The following is a 17,954-nucleotide window of genomic DNA, read 5'->3' on the forward strand; positions in this document are numbered from 1 at the left end:
CTATGTCCATGATCCAAGTAAAAAGTATGTTTTATGTTAGTGCATAACTGTACCTAAGGATTTGATGAACAACACATTTATATTTTAGCAGTTGTTTTTATAATAGTAAAGAACTAGCAATAAAATCCCAATTAATAGGGGAAAGTTCTTAAGAAATTATTGTATATGAATATATGAGAGACAAGGAAAGATTAACATAAACCAATATAGAGTGAAATGAAGCAAACCGTGAGACCTACTTAAAATATACCATCATTGTAAGAAAGGAATAATTTTAAAAGACTGAACTCTGGTCAGTGAAGCAATCAACTCTAATTGCATATGGCTCATAATAAAGACTACTAGCAAACTCCTGATAAAAACAATGCACTAATATTGCCAAATGAAACAGACAATTTTGGATTTGGACAAAACAGAAGTTAATTTCTTTTAATTATTTTTTATCTGTTACCACTGTTCCTTTTTTCCAATTTAGTGGAGATGAAGTTGAAGGGAGGAGAAAATCATTGAAAATTTGAGGAGAAAAGAATATAAAAGAGTAAACAAAATAAGTTATACTTACTTTTCAAAGTAGAATTGATAATAGATAATAGTGGTGTGGAGCAAGAAATGTTCGAGATCAGAAGCAGAATCCCTCTCTTCTTTACCTTCTACTTCAGGCTAATAAAAGTTAATCAATTGTTTTTTTTTTCAATCTCTATGCTAGAAGGGACAAAAAGAATAAGAAATCACTGAAGGATGAGGGTAAGCTATGTTATATTTGGCTTTTTGGGGGAATGGGGGAAAGATATTAATATCAATTACTTTGGAACATTGTCTTGATACCTAAAGAAAAATAGTGAATAATTTTTCCCCCTTCAAACATGTATGTATGAGCTTAGGGCTACTAAATATGTTTTAATGATGATGATTAAAAATAATTTATATGGGTTTTTAAAGTTCACATAATATAATAAAATTCAAATGTGCTTTAAGGAGGAGTTCATGCATTTTTATAGAAATTCTGTCTCTCCTGGTTAGGTGTCACTTTGAAAGCAGAAAAATGAACTAGACAACTCAATATTATCTCTGTAATCCTATGAATCTTTTATCTCTGCAATGAGTGATCACTATGGAAACCCATAAAAATATTTTACCAATATCCATAATGAATAATATTGATTTTAGGCTCAATTATCTTATGTAGCAACATAAATGCTATATGTTTGGCTAGTATTTATTAAAAGTAATGAATTCATAAACATGTATAAATAAACATATCTGTTTGGATGTGAATTTGACTTCCTAGAGTTAAGACAATGAGGAAAATGTCATTCATTACTTGAAAGACAATTTAAATGTTCACATGTTTCCTTTCTTGTTTCCAGGAAGTATAAATTGGCTATCTAGGTTTATAGTAACTGCTTAAGTACAGAATCATTCAATTAATTTGAAGTATATTCAAGATGATGTACTCTATTGCAATTGTTTACCTAACTATTTTGGTTCATGTGGCTCAATAATTTAGAAGAATATTAATACACATTCTCTAAGAAAAAAGGAATAAATACTATGTCAAATAATTCAGAGGAAATCTGAATTTAATTAATAACAAGCCACATTCATCATAGACATCTCTAAATGTATTAAAATGCAAAGACTTATAATATTTCTTGTTCTCTTAATTTTCTAGTAATTTCTAATTCAACTGCCAAAATGACTATAGTTTACTTCACTTTAAGTCAGTTTAAGTAGCAACCACTCATTTCTTTTTATTTTCCTAGATTTAATTTTTTGGTCAATTTCAAACATTATTCCTTGGTTACAAAAATCATATTCTATTCTTCCCTCCCCTAACCCCGCTTTTCCCATAGCCGACTGGTTATTACATGTGACCTTGATCAGAACCTATTACCATAATGTTGATGTTTGCACTAGGATGTGCATTTACGGTATATATCCCCAATCATATGCCCCTCAACCCATGTAATAAATCAGTGGTTTTTCTTCCGTATTTCTACTTCCAGAGTTTTTCCTCATTTTTTTTCTCAATTGGCCTTTTATTTTTTTAATTTATTTTCTTTTGGTTACAATAATTACTTAATTTCCCTCTCTGCCCTCCCCCCATTCCTCCCTTAACTGATGTGCAATTTCATTGGTTATTATTTGTGTCCTTGATCAGAACCTATTTCCATGTTGTTGTTTACACTAGGATGTTCATTTATTCTACATCCCCAACAATATCCCTTCAACCCATGTATTCAAGCAGTTGTCTTTCTTCAGTATTTTTACTCCCACAGTGTTTCCTCTGAATGTGGATAGTGGCTTTTCATATAGGTTCCTCCAAGTTGTTCAAGATCACTGCATGGCTACTAATGGAGAAGTCCATTACATTCGAATGTACCACAACGTATCAGTCTCTGTGTATAATGTATTCCTGGTTCTGCTCCTCTCACTCTGCATAAATTCTTGTAGGTTGTTTCAGTTCCCATGGAATTCTTCCACTTTATTATGCCTTTGAGCACAATAGTATTCCATTACCAACATATACCACAATTTGTTCACCATTCCCCAATTGAAGGGCATCCCCTCATTTTCCAATTTTTTTGCCAGCACAAAGTGCTCAGCTATGAATATTCTTGAACATATATTTTCCCTTATTATCACTTTTGGGTACAAAAACCTGCTGCTATCAGGTTCGTCAATATGTACGTGTGAGATGATAACTCAGAGTTCTTTGGTTTCGCATCTCTTTGATTATAAGAGATTTATAACACTTTTTCATGTGCTTATTAATAGTTTTGATTTCTTTGACTGAAAATTGCCTATGCATGTCCCTAGCCCATTTATCAATTGGAGAATGGCTTGATGTTTTGTACAATTAATTTAACTCTTTATAAATTTGAGTAATTAGACCTTTGTCAGAGGTATTTGTTATGAAGATTGTTTCTCAATTTGTTACTTCCCTTCTAATTTTGGTTACATTGGCTTTTTTTTTTGTACAGAAACTTTTTTAATTTCATATAATCAACATAATTTATTTTACATTTTGTGATTTTTCCTAACTCTTGCTTGGATTTAAAGTCATTCCTTTCCCAAAAATCTGCCATGTAAACTTTTCTGTGTTTACCTAATTTGCTTATAATTTCCTTCCTTATTTTGAAATCATTCACCCATTCTGAGTTTATCTTGGTGTAGGATGTGAGATATTGATCCAAACCTAATCTCTCACACACTGTCTTCCAATTTTCCCAGCAGTTTTAATCAAATAGTGGATTTTGGTCCCCAAAGCTGGGAACTTTGGGTTTGTCATATACTGTCTTGCTGAAGTTGCTTGCCCCCAGTCTATTCCACTGATCCTCCTTTCTGTCTCTTAGCCAGTACCAAATTGTTTTGATGACCACTGCTTTATAATATAGTCTGAGATCTGGGACTGCAAGGCCCCCTCCTTTGTAATTTTTTTCATTATTTCCCTGGATATCCTTGATCCTTTGTTCTTCCAAATGAACTTTGTTATGTTTTTTTCTAAATCAGTAAAGAAATTTTTTGGAAGTTCTATGGGTATGGCACTAAATAGATAGATAAGTTTGGGTAGGATGGTCATTTTACTATATTGGCTCATCCTACCCATGAGGAGTTAATGTTTTTTCCAATTGCTCAAGTCTAGTTTTAGTTGTGTGGAGAGTGTTTTGCAGATGTGTTCATATAGTTCCTGTGTTTGTCTCGGGAGATAGATTCTTAGGTATTTTATTTTGTCTAAGGTGATTTTGAATGGGATTTCTCTTTCTAGTTTTTGCTGCTGAGCTGTGTTGGAGATATATAGAAAAGCTGATGACTTATGTGGGTTTATTTTGTATCCTGCAACTTTGGGTTTGTCAAAGACTGTCTTTCTGAGGTCATTTATCTGAAGTCTATTCCACTGATTCTCCTTTCTGTCTCTTAGCCAGTACCATATTATTTTGATGACCATTGCTTTATAGTATAAATTTGAGATCTGGTACTGCAAGGCCACCTTCCTTCACATTTTTTCCATTATTTCCCGAGATATATTATTTCCATTATTTCCCTGGATATCCTTGATCTTTTCTCTTCCAAATGAACTTTGTTATTATTTTTTTTTTATAATTCAGCAAAGAAGTTTTTTGGTAGTTCGATGGGTATGGCACTAAATAAATAAATAAGTTTGGGTAGAATGGTCATTTTTATTATGTTAGGTCATCCTACCCATGAGCAGTTAATATTTTTCCAGTTATTTAGATCTAGTTTTAATTTTGTGGAAAGTGTTTTTAGTTGTGTTCATATAGTTCTTGTGTTTGTCTTGGCAGATAGATTCCTAAGTATTTTATATTGTCTAAGGTGATTTTGAATGTGATTTCTCTTTCTTAATCTTGCTGCTGAGATGTGTTGGAGATATATAGAAATGCTGATGACTTGTGTGTGTTTATTTTGTATCCTGCAACTTTGTAATAGTTATTGATTATTTCCACTAGCTTTTAAGTGGATTCTCTAGGATTCTTAAGTAGATCATCATCTCATCCGCAAAGAGTGATAGCTTGGTCTCCTGATTGTCAATTTTATTACCTTCAATTTCTTTTTCTTTTCTAAATGCTACTGCTAGTGTTTCTAGTAAAATGTTAAATAATAGAGGTGATTATGGCCATTCTTATTTCACTCCTAATCATATTGGGAATGCATCTAGTTGATCCCCATTGCAGAAGATATTGGCTGATTGTTTTAGATAAATACTGTTTATTATTTTTAGTAAAGGTCCTTCTATTCCTAAACATTCTACTGTTTTCAATAGGAATGAGTGTTGTATTTTTTCAAAGGCTTTTTTCTGCATCTATAGACATAATCATGAAATTTTTGTTGGTTTGCTTGTTGATATGGTCAATTATGTGGATGATTTTCCTAATATTGAGCCATCCTTGCATTCATGGTATGAATCCTACCTTATCATACTGAATACGTCTTTTTTGCTAGTATCCTATTTAAGATTTTTACATCTTTCTTCATTAAGGTAATTGGTCTATAGTTTCCTTTTTCTGTTTTAGATCTGCCTGGATTTCAAATCAGTACCATATTTCTGTCATAAAAGGAATTTAGTAGAAACCCCTCTTTACATATTATGTCAAATTGTTTGCAAAATATTGGGATTAGCTGTTCTTTGAAAGTCTGATAGAATTCACTTGTGAATGCATCAAGCCTGGGGATTTTTTTCTTAGGGAGTTCTTTGATGGCTTGTTCAATTTCTTTTTCTGATATGGGATTATTTAAACATTTTATTTCTTCTTCTGTTAATGGAGGCAATTTATATTTTTGTAAATATTCATCCACATCTCCTAGATTGACATATTTATTGCCATATAATTGGTCAAAATAGTTTTCAATTATGATCTTAATTTCCTCTTTACTGGAGGTGAGGTCTCCCTTTTCATCTTGGGTACTGTTAATTTGCTTTTATTTGTTCTTTTTTATTAAATTGACCAATAACTTGTGGTTTTGTTTATTATTTTTTTTCAAAATGCCAGCTTCTAATCTTATTTATTAGTTAAATAGGTCTTTCATTTTCAATTATATTAATTTCTCCCTTAATTTTTAGAATCTCTAATTTAGTTTTCTTCTGGGGATTTTTAATTTATTTGCTTTCAAGTTTTTTGATTTGTATGTACAATTAATTGACCTCTGCCCTCCCTAATTTATTAATATATGAACTCAAGGATATACATTTCCCCCTGAGTACTGTTTGGTTACATCCTATAGAGTTTGAAATGATATCTTATCCTTGTCATTTTCTTCAATAAAATTATTATTTGTGTCTATGATTTGTTCTCTAACTAACCAATTTTGGAGAATCATATTATTTAATTTCCTATTCATTTTTTATTTGGCCTTCCAAGTACCCTTTCTGATCATTATTTTTATTGACTTAGGATCTGAAAAGGTTGCATTTATTATTTCTGCTTTTCTACATTTATTTGCCATGTTTTTATGGTCAATCTTTGTGAATGTACCATGTGCATCTGAAAAGAACGTGTATTCCTTTTTGTCCCAAATTATTTTTCTCTATATAACAATTAACTCTAATTTTTCTAAGATTTCATTCATCACTTCTAACTCTTTCTTATTTATTTTTTGAATTGATTTTTCTAAATTTGATAGTAGTAGGTGCAGGTCTCCCACTAGTATAGTTTTACTATCTATTTCCTCCTTCAATTCCACTAGTTTCTCCTTTAGAAATGTGGATGCTATACCATGTGGTGCATACATGTTGATTACTGATATTTCTTCATTGTCTATACTCCCTTTTAACAGGATGTATTTCCCTTCCCTTTCCCTTTTAATCAGATCTGTTTTTACTTTGGCTTTTTCAGATACCATGATTGCAACTCTTACCTTCTTTCTATCAGTTGAGGTCCAATAGGTTTTGCTCCAACCTTTAATTCTAACTTTGTGAGTGTCTACCCACCTCAGGTGTGTTTCTTGTAGACAACATATGGTAGGATATTGGATTCCAATCCACTCTCCTATTTGTTTTCATTTATGGGTGAGTTAATCCCATTCACATTGAAAATTATGCTTGTCACTTGTGTATTCCCTAAGATTTGATTTCCTTTCCTAGTTCTGTCCTTTCTTCTTTTGCTATATCCTTTTAAAGCAGTGGTTTGCTTTTAATCAGTCCCGTTAATCCCCACCCTTAATAAATTTCCCTTTCTTCCCCCTCCCTTTTTCTTCCCTTCGTTTTTAGAGTCTGTTGAGTTCCCTCGCTCCTGTATTTCACTTCCTTTTTTACTCCCTCCCCCCTACCCTCCTTAGTTTTCTCATCTCACCTTCTCTGTAGGATAAGATAGAATTTAATTGAATAATAAAGATGCTTTTCCCTCTCAGAATTGATTTCAATGAGAATAAGTTTTAAATATTACTTTTTATCACTCTCTTCCTCTCCTTCTTATGAGAGTATTCTTCCCCTCCCCTTCCCATGTGTATCTTTGTATGATAAAGATTATAATATATATTTCATTTCTTCAAGTATCTCTTGGTGCCATCTTTGATTCTCCCTCTCCCTTTTGCTTCCTTGCATATCATCTTATAGCACTTATTACCCCAATCTCACCTGTGAATGATTCTTCTAATTACTATAATAGTGAATATAATTTTGAGAGTTAAAATAACATTTTCCCCAAATATATATATATATATATATATATATATATATATATATATATATATATATAATTTGAAGGGGTGTTCAGGGAGGCGTAGTATCTCTTGTATGGAGGGCTTGTTGTGCCCTCATAGGGTACTCTCCAATCTTTGACCCTCACCTGACACTCAGCTCTCACTTTTGGCTCCTAGTAGCTGCTAGGATGTGGCAGCGGCCACACCCAGGGCAACAGCTTCAACAGGCCAGCTAAACCTTGTGAGGGTAGCCATCGGGTCATAGACCCCTGGTGAAATAAGACTTTGCTCACCCAGCATGTGAAGACTGCTTAGGCCAAATAGATGGAAGAAAGCATTAAGAAGGTTCAATGGCTGAGAGGGCGACGCAGCAAAGCACTGTTGTGATATGGAAATCACTTTAAAAGACTGATATATATTAATTTAAGGTTACCAAGGAATTCAGCTATGTAATTCCTAAATGTAAACTCAAGTCAGCAGTCAACCTTTTATGGAGTTTTTAATTACACACAGGAGAAAGAAAGGTATTAGAGAAAAAGAGAGAGAGAGAGAGAGAGAGAGAGAGAGAGAGAGAGAGAGAGAGAGAGAGAGAGAGAGAGAGAGAGAGAGAGAGAGAGAGAGAGAGAGAGAGAAAGGGGAGAGAAGGGAATAGGGCTTAAATATCCAAATACCACCTCTGCTTAGGCTGGGACAAAAGCCCAAGCCCTTAGATAGCTGAGGCAAAGAAAAGAGATCAGTCCCTATCACTCACATGACCAAAATGGAGAAACAGTTTCAGGGGCCTCCACCTCCAGCCTCCTTCAGAGCAAGCTGTCCTCTCAGACCACTCCAGGAGCTCTCCCTCCAGTACCTCACTCCTCTTAGCCTCCTTCAGAGCAAAACCTCTCAGCGCCAAACCTCTTCCCCCTGTCCTCAGACCCCGCTATCTTTAAGGAAACCATCTAAGTCCCCTCCCCTCAGTTCTCACATCTACCAATCACTGTCGATGTCTCCCCTGTGCCAATGGTGGCTCTAGCTTAACCCAGGACCACCCAGAGGTCTGTGGCTTTGCACATGTCTGTTGAAGGTCATATTCTCAAATAATTAAATCTTGATCTATGCTGCAGCCCTTCCTAAATCCTGTTACTCTAAGTAGGAAGGAGATTGTATTTTCCAAGACCTGGTTCTGTCATTCCAAGTATCTCTATTGTATCAATTCTAAAATCAATCATGACTCAAAGAACTTCCTGTTCTATGCTTAAGCATAGGTCAAAGCCCTTTCCATTGTTTAGCAAAAGGTTTCTGTCCTAAAATAGTCTTAAGTAGGGAGGAGAAGGATCCTTCCATGCCAAGGAGTTTTACATTCCAATAGAGTTCTTACTATCAGTAGGAAATTTTCCAAGTATGAAATTTCCCAATGGGGAAATTTCCAACATTCATAAGTCTAAGAAATTTTAAGGTTTTCACTGTGAAGTTCTTTGGGTGTGTTAGAACACAAAAGACAACACAGCCATCTAATGCAGCTGAGGAAGTCTCCAGGTATAATGATTTTTCATGCCAATGGATCCAGGCTTCCAACATGGAGAGAGTGGGACTGTCTCTGTGTATCAACTTTTCCATTTAAATCTCCTTCAAGCAGAAGTGTTTTTGTGCACACTCATCTACATCATAGATGAAAGTGCATAAAGACAATCATCATTCTCGGCTACTGAGAGTCTACTACTACTGTTGTATCCCTTAAAGAAGAAAAATTGACTAAAAAACATTTCCCCCTTTCTCTCTCTTTCTTATTTACCTTTTCATGTTTCTCTTGATCTTTGTGTTTGAAAATCAAATTTTCCACTTAGTTCTGGTCTTTTCTTTACAAATACTTGGAAATCTTCTATTTTGTTGAATTCCCATACTTTCCCCTAGAAGTATATAGTCATTTTTGATGGATAGGTGATCCTTGGTTGAAGACCCAATTCTCTTGCCTTTCTGAATATCATATTCCAAGCCTTGCGGTCCTTTAGTATGGGAGCTGCCAGATCTTGTGTAATCCTGATTGGTGCTCCATGGTATCTGAATTGTCTCTTTTATGCTTCTTGTAGAATTTTCTCCTTAGCTTGAAAACTTGTTAATTTGGCAATTACATTTGTGGGAGTTGTCTTTTGAGGATTTATTGTAGAGGTCATTCTAGGAACTCTTTCAATGTCTATTTTGCTCCCTTATTCAAAAATATCAGAGCAGTTTTCTTGGATGATTTCTTCTAGTATGATGTCAAGATTTCTGTTTAATTCTGGCTTTTCAAATAGAACAATGATTCTCAAATGATCTCTCCTTGCTGTATTGTCCTGATCTATCATCTTCTCACTGAGATATTTTATGTTTTCTTCTATTTTGTCAGTCTTTTGTCAGACTTTGCTTTATTAATTCTTGTTGTTTTGCAAGATCATTGTCTTACAATTGCCTAATTCAGGATTTGAAAGAATGGTTTTCCTTTTCAGTTTGGTCTATCCTATTTTTTGTGGCTTCCAGCTGTTTCTCCAATTGGGAGTTCTTGTCCTTGAAACAATTATTTTTCTTTGAACTATTTCCCACTTTTCTTGCCAGAAGTCTTCTATCTTTTTGATGAGCTCCAATTTATATTCTTCAAGATCTTGTGGACAATTTCCATTTTTTGGAAATTTTTTTGCATTTATTTGAATTTCCTCTTCTATTTCTTCTGTAGCCTGGGTTTTTCCTCCATAAAAATTTTCCAGGGGCATCCCCTTCTTCTTGTTTTTCTTGGAAGGAGGTGGTTGTTCCTGGGCACTATTTGCCATCACTGTGGAGGTTTTTCCTTCCTTTTGTAGTCAGAAATCAGAATGAGACTGACAGGTTCTATGTTTCTAAGCAAGATAGATAGATAGATAGATAGATAGATAGATAGATAGATAGATAGATAGATAGATAGAAAGGGGGAGAGAGAGAGAGAGAGAGAGAGAGAGAGAGAGAGAGAGAGAGAGAGAGAGAGAGAGAGAGAGAGCTTGCTTTTGGCACTCCTTTGTGTGGCCTCCTATTTGTTGTTCTTTCTCCTCATTCCAATGAATCAGTCCCCTCTCTGCTTACCTTTCAATTTTTTCTCTGCATCTCCATGAATCTTTTTTCACTTGGTCTTCTTGATTCTTTCACTCTCTTTGTTTTGAGGCATTATTTTGAGGTTTCTTTAAGAGGTTAGTCATGATGGTTTGGGATTTCCCAGTCTCTACTCTGCCATCTTGGTTCTGCCTCCCAGTAATTTTTTAATATATTCTAAATAGTAAGATATAATTATTTTAATGTTACCTTGATGAAGGAAATTTCATTGGGGAAACAGTCTAATTTCACCTTGAATCTTTCCTATTCTTTTATGTAAACCCTATAACATTTGTTCTCAAAGGTTATTCCATGAGTTTCAATAGCTCATGCCACAAATCCTCTCCACAGTGATATTTCCATGTTCCCAATTCCCAGGTACAGTTTGCTACCTTTTTCTCTTTTCTTGGTGATAGGCAACAATCACTAATTTGGCCCTTACTATGTGCCAGGCATATAATCATATCCCTGGAGGTACAGAGTTACTTCTACCATTGAGAGTCCCTGGAAACTAAAGTATCAGGATATTTATAGGAGAAAAAAGGTGGAAGAATTCCATTCTCCTCATAATGACTTTAAATCCTTAGCTATCTAAGGGTTTCTTTGTTACTAATAATATAGAATAAAGCACCCAGCATTCCAAAAGAATTACAGAATCCCTGTACTATAGTATCATGCACTAGGAACATGCACTAAAAAATGCTAATTGCTTTACTTTACTCATTTGTATATAACATTTACCTTTGCCTTTGTTTCTGCACACAGAGTAACTAAAACAACTGAACAGCAACAAAAACAGAACAATGAGCTAGTATTGGCAACTGTTATTGTTCATTTGTGTCCAACACTTCAAGACCTTATTTGGGTTTTTCTTCCTAAAAATACTGGAATGGTTTGCCAGTTTCTTCTCCAGCACATTTTACAGATGAGGAAATTTAGGAAAACAGTAAAGTGTCTTACCAGCATTGCACAGCTAGTAATTTTCTGAGAATAGATTGAACTCAGGTCTTACCACCTTCAGGCCTGGTACTCCTTCCACTCTATCCACTGCATCTTCTAGGATTTCTTAATATAATTGGTGGATATCCTCAAATCCCTACCACCATTATTCCCTTATTGCTTACTTTATGACTCTATTTCCATTTCCTTCTCAACTAGTTATCTGGTAAGGGTAGATTCATTAGATATTTATAAATACTTTCAATGTTCTCTTGGTCCCATCATACATTTTACTCACTGCTATTTCAGATGAGTTATTTTCTTTTTTTAATTTCTTAAGGACAACATGAAATTGTTTCCTATCACTAAAGAAATGAATGAAAGTGTCTAATTCACTATCAGTAGCAAACGACAAGAATATTTAATTCCTTTAATCAGTTTTATCCAATAAGTCCCTAGTGGACACTGAAATAGGTGGATATTGTTGATTAATGGTGTTGTTAATAGTGAGATACCACAGGTTTGTTGGTTTCTTGGTATAAGGATAAGGGAGAGAAGGAAATAAGTTTAACCCAAACCCACTCTGGCTTAGGCTGAGCCAAAGTAGGCTTTAAGGCCTTGGATAGCCAAGACAAGTAAAGGGATTAGTTCTGATCACTCACATGACCAATCTGAAGGAAAGCAGTCCGTGGGGCTCCTCCAACTCCAAGCACCAGCCTTGAACTGACTCTAGCCCTCCTCACAGGAAGTCCTGAGAACTCCAGAGGCTATTCTCTACCTTACTTCCTGCACCTCATATGTGCCAATGGTGGCTCTAGCTTGACCTAGGACCACCCAGAGGTCTGTCCTTTTTTTGCACAAGTTTTTGAAGGCCATATTCTCAAATAATTAAATCTTCAGTTTGCTGCAACCCTTCCTAATCTTGTTACATTGAGTAGGGTGGAGAATGTAATTTCCAAGACCTGATTCTGTTATTCCAAGTATCTCTATTGTTATTGATCAGGAAATAGCTAAATCTGATCTTCTAAAGAATGATATGAATAGGGTGGAGTAGTTTTTAAATTCACAAAACTGAATAGTCATGTTCTTTCAGTGTACATATTATATAATCTATTCTCTTTTGAACTTCAAGGTTGACTTTGAGCTCCAAATGAAACTGTGGTACATTATGCATATATTCCTGTAGCCCTACAATTTGCAAAGCACTCTCCTTTCAGTCACCCTCTGAAGTTGAGTTATTATTTTATTACCTACATTTTGCAAATGGGTAGGAGGATAACTTCTGTGGAATGAAAGTTTCTACTCCTACTCTTTGAATTCTCTGAGCTATTACCTGAATCAGATCCTACACCAATTTAATGAGACCTACTATTGAATTGAATTTAAGAACTTAATTAAATAGGCTGATGGAATTTCAAAAAGTAAACCAAGGGTTATGGTGAGTGGTACACTGGAGATGGATGGGTAGGCAAATTTTCTGTAGCAAGAATGGACAGTGCCACTTGTTATGATGATGTTATGATGCCACTTAATGACCATGACATAAACTGGTAAATCCATTTCTGGTTTTATATATGCTATCTTGGCATAAATTTCAGAATTTAAAAATAATACATGTAGGGCAAGACAGAAGAATAAGTATCAGAATTAAGAATAAGTAAGTCTATCAAACAAGAAAATCACAGTGTTCTTACCTGATTAATAGTTCTTTCTGTAATCTGCAGATTCCCTCCTTCAAATAGTGACAATGCTTTCATAGTTGTAGCCCACTATTTCCTTTGTCTCTCTAGTTATCCTCCCTCTCCAATCTACTCTATCTCTGGAAGCCCCTATTTTCTCAGATAACTGAGTTCCCACTTTTGTATTTTGGGCCTTGTATTAACTATAATTCTCATATTACTATATCCCTTTAGTTACCTTGTATAAAAGCAACACATATACATATAAACACAAAAACACACATGCAAAGAGACTCCAAAAACATGAACACTGCTTTTTCAAAGCAAGTTTATAACAAAGCTTCAAGAAGCAAATAAATATGCTTAATCATGAAATAGCAATTTGAGCATTATATTAATTTTATATGTCTTGATTTCCCAGGTTTGCAATACTATATCTCTAAATGGTTTACATGTTATTATGACTTAGAAGAGATATAGAAGGCTGTATATAAAGTGAGCTTCCACAGAGCAGGTGTCATGTCTTTAAAAGTTGCCCTGAAAAATGCCAAACACAGCAGCATCCACCTGAGAGCCTTTAATAAATAACCATCCAGGCCACTTGGCAGGTGCCACCCCTTGCTGGCAGTAATTCAGGGGAACCTCTCTCCACCTTCCTTTGGCCCTCTCTGCACCACTGTCTCTAATGACCAGCCCTCTCTCACTCCCTGAATCCAGACTGGGACCAGCCCAGCTCCCTCCTCCCCATGTCCATTGCCCTGGTATCCTACCTTCTGCAGAATTGCACACTCTCTAAAGCTCTGGGAAAAGAAGCATTCCATTCCTAACCATGGAAAGCCTGGGACCTTGGTCACACGAGGCCTGGACCATGCTGGCCCTCTATCTCCTGCGTCCTTCCTGCTTCCCAAACACAGTGGGTGGGGTATGGGGGGCTATTTTTCCACCTGGTGCAAGGAGGCCTGGTGCAGACCAGCACTCCGGAGTTTGCAGAGGCCAGGATGAAGACTCAGCTGGAATTAAATAAAGAGAAACCCAGTTTTGTTATCAAGACTCCCAAGGGTACCAGAGATCTTAGCCCTCAAAAGATGGCTATTGGAGAGAAAATCCTTAATGCTGTCATCAATTGTTTCAAGTGCCATGGAGCTAAAGGAATAGACACTCTAGTGTTTAAACTAAAGGAAATATTAACAGAGAAGTATGGAGAAGAATACAGGCTCATCTCTGATATGAAGGATCAGGGTGGGGAGCTGCTAGCTCTTCAATATGACCTCACAGTTCCTTTTGCTCATTATCTGGCCATGAATAAGATAAAGAAGATGAAATGCTATCACATTGGGAAGGTTTAGTGAAGGGAGAGTCCCTCCATAATTCAAGGTCGATATCAGGAGTTTTGCCAAGGTGATTTTGACATTGCAGGGCAATTTAATCCCATGATCCCTGATGCAGAGTGATTAAAGATCATACATGAAATTCTCAACACATTAAAATTGGGAGACTTCCTAATTAAGGTGAATGACAGGAGAGTTGTGGATGGTATGTTTGCTGTCTGTGGTGTCCCTGATAACAAATTTCATTTTATTTGTGCTTCAGTTGATAAGCTTGGCAAGATGTCCTGGAAGGATGTGAGACAAGAGATGACAGGAAAGATGGGACTCACCCCTAATATAGCAAATCTAATTGGGGTGTGGTGTGGTGGAGTGTCCCTAGTAGAGCAGCTACTACAGGATCCCAAACTCTCACAGAACAAACAGGCTCTGGAAGGATTAAAGGACCTGAAACTTCTGTTTGAGTATCTGACCCTGTTTGGTATTGCAGAGAAGATTTCCTTCGACTTGAGCCTGGCTTGAGGCCTGAGCTATTACCCAGGAGTGATCTATGAAGCAGTGATTCTTCAGAGCCCAGCCCAATAGGGGGAGGAAGCACTTGGTGTGGGCAGTGTGGCTTCTGGAGGGTGCTATGATGGACTTCTTGGCATATTTGACCCCAAGGGTCGCAAGGTGCCCTGTGTGTGGCTCAGCATTGGGTTTGAAAGGATCTTCTCCATTGTGGAACAAAGGATGGAGGCCACTAAGAAAATACAAACAACAGAGACAGAGGTCCTTGTGGCTACAGCACAAAAGAATTTTCTTAGGGAACTAATAAAACTGATTGTAGAGCTCTGGGATGCTGGGATCAGGGCTGAGATGTTATATAAGAAGAATCCCAGTTTCCTGACTCAGCTACATTAATGTGAGGAGACAGGCATCCCATTGGTGGCTATCATTGGAGAACAAGAGCTAAAGGATGGTGTCATTAAGCTTCCTTCTGTGGCTAGTAGGAAAGAGGTAGACATTAAACGGGAAGATATTGTAACCAAAAGCCAGAGAAGAATGTCTGAATCCTTATCATATCTGTTCTTCATCTGCTACTTGTTCCCACTGGTATAAATCTAGTCCATTATGGAGGCTCTCCAGTTTCACATTTGAGTCAGGGTAGACTACACATCCTTCTACCTCTTCTTAGCAGCTCCCTTCCAATGCTCCTTGTTTGGAGATGGAGGAGAATCAAGTACATAGGCTCCTGATTCCTCTTGCTTTAAAATCATCAGTGTTTGAGAGAAAGCAGAACATCCACTTTTAACAGCTGGGAATAGTGTCTTCTAGAGTAAGACTATGTCAGAGAGACATTATAGTCTGTTCTGTCACTGACTACAAACAAGAAGTAAGTTGAATTGTGTTCTCTGAGCAGTCTGAAAATGTTCAAACTCTGAAGAAATCCTGAAATGTGAAGGACTTCTTTCTGAGGTCAGAATTCAGACCCTCATTTTCTTTTTCTTTCTTTCTTTTTTTTTAACCCTTACATTCTATCCTCATAATAATCCTAAAACAGGACAAGGGCCAGGCAAATGGGAATTAAGTGACTTGGTCATACATCAAGATACTTCCTTATGTCTGAGGCCAGATTTAAGACTAAGATTTAAACTAACCATGTCTTGTTTTAGGTGTTAAAAGGAGACAGAAAGGAAAGAACAGTGGCTGTTTTGGTTGAGTCTAAGCTCAAAATGGGGTGTGGAATGGACAGTCTAATTCCTTCCCAGCTATTCTCCCTTGTGCCAGGAATAAGCTAATGCATAACTTCCTCATGGTTTTGAATATTGAGAGTTCACACACTTATCTCTCCTCTCCATTCAGGTTTTTTATCTTTTAAGTGAAGAGGTTTCAGCAGATGACCTCTTGAGATTTCTCCAATTGTGCATGTATGAATTATGTTTCCATGAATTGTAACAACTAAAAGGATGTGGTTTCTCCTCTTCACTGATATATTTGTAGAACTATTATTCTGATCTTTTTCCCAAAACAGCTGCTGTGGCTTGTCATGAGTAGCTTTTCGGAGATTACTTGATAATATATTAAAGGTATAAGTAATTTGGATAAAAAATAAATGAATTAAAAAACCAAATAAATAAATAAATAAATAAATAAATAAATAAATAAATAACCATCCGGATCCATTCCATTTGTAAATTACTACCTGATTGTAAGTTAGAAACTTTGGAAATACATCAACTCGTTAATAAGTATTATTTTGATTCTAATACTTTGGGTTCACTGAAGCATCATATGGAGTACATTACTACTTCAGTTCACTTTATCCTGATTTTGATTATCATCAAAAAATTAACTAAATGCCAAATCAGTGAATATCTCTTTTTGTAAAAGCTTGGTCTTTTAGGAGAAAGTCATAACAGTTCAAATTTACATAATGCTTTAAGGTTTGCAGAGTACTTTAATCACAAAGTATTTGGGTATTTCTACTTTCACCTTAATGCCCTCATTAGGGGATCTTCATTTCTGAGGTAGGGAGTGACAGCAAGTACGATTCATTTTCCAAATAAGAAACAGAAACTCAAGGATGTTATGTGACTTTTCTGTAGATACTCAACTAGAAAATCGTCAGAAGTGACATACAAATTTAGGTCTTGACTCCCAATCCAGAGTACTCTTCACTAGACCTCAAATTTTCCTTAAGTCTTTTAACAGGGGAAAATATTAATATCCACAACACATGTCATTGTTTGAAACATAGTGATCACTTAATACCAGTTGACTGATTAATTTTTAAATGCATATTTGATGCTTGGAACAAGCTTTCAAGTCATGTAGGTATTATTATTTGTCCTTTATAGATTAGAAAATTGTACTTAAAGAGTTTTACTTTAATTCTAGAAGGACTAAATTTGGTAATGTATTTAAAAACATTTGCTTGGTCCTTCAAGGTGTTCTTAAATTCTAGTTGTCCTCTAGACAGACATTGTCAGCACCTAAAGTGGTCCAGCTTAGAGTATTTAAGTTATTTCTATAATTCCAAAAGTATCATTGAATTGTAACAAAATAATTTATTAACCTAAAAATAATATCCCATGGGTTTTTTTTTTCATTTATTTTGACCATATACTTTAATAGAATCTAAATTCATTCACCTCTGAGAAAATATATTAGTAGTATGCCAGTCTCAATCAATTTCCCAGTGAAACAGTTTGTTTCAAGTAAAAACCAGATACTCTAGCTGCTGGTTTACTGTTTTTTTCACTGCTTTCTGTCATTTCTCAATGCTGATGTTTATGATGAAGACGAGAAGTACTAACAGGATTATGATTATAGAACATTTACTATGTTCATTTTCAGAAATAATTTTAAAAATACTATTTGAATCATGCATTATTGTACTTCAATTTATAATTTCTAACAACTTCCAATTGAGAGCTTTAAGAAAATATTCCTCCAGGCCTCTTTTCTTGATCAGTGCACACAAATGTTCATTCTGTTATGTATATATGTATTTTAGACACTCAGCCATTGTATTTTCACTATATTACTTATACTTGTTATAATTAGTTCCACACTTACCCATTAAAAAAGTCTTAGGATGGACAAAAAGGAGGTATATAAGAGTACTGATATTTACAAAGATTACCATGATTTCATAAATAATTTTAAATATTACAAAATAAATTTTAACTTCAATATTTTTTCTGGTGACATTAAAACATCAGAAGTCAAGTAATGTAATAATCTTATCTCTAATAGGAATTAAATTTAGAAGCACAAAGTAGATGATTGTGAG

General features: G+C 35.4%; 1 pseudogene; it reads left to right on the top strand.

Moving 5' to 3' along the window:
* Positions 1 to 13,836: 13,836 nt before the first annotated feature.
* Positions 13,837 to 15,348, top strand: LOC100029264 (histidine--tRNA ligase, mitochondrial-like; annotated as a pseudogene).
* Positions 15,349 to 17,954: the final 2,606 nt, after the last annotated feature.

The sequence above is a fragment of the Monodelphis domestica genome, chromosome 4, assembly GCF_027887165.1.
Source record: "Monodelphis domestica isolate mMonDom1 chromosome 4, mMonDom1.pri, whole genome shotgun sequence".
NCBI lineage: Eukaryota > Metazoa > Chordata > Mammalia > Didelphimorphia > Didelphidae > Monodelphis > Monodelphis domestica.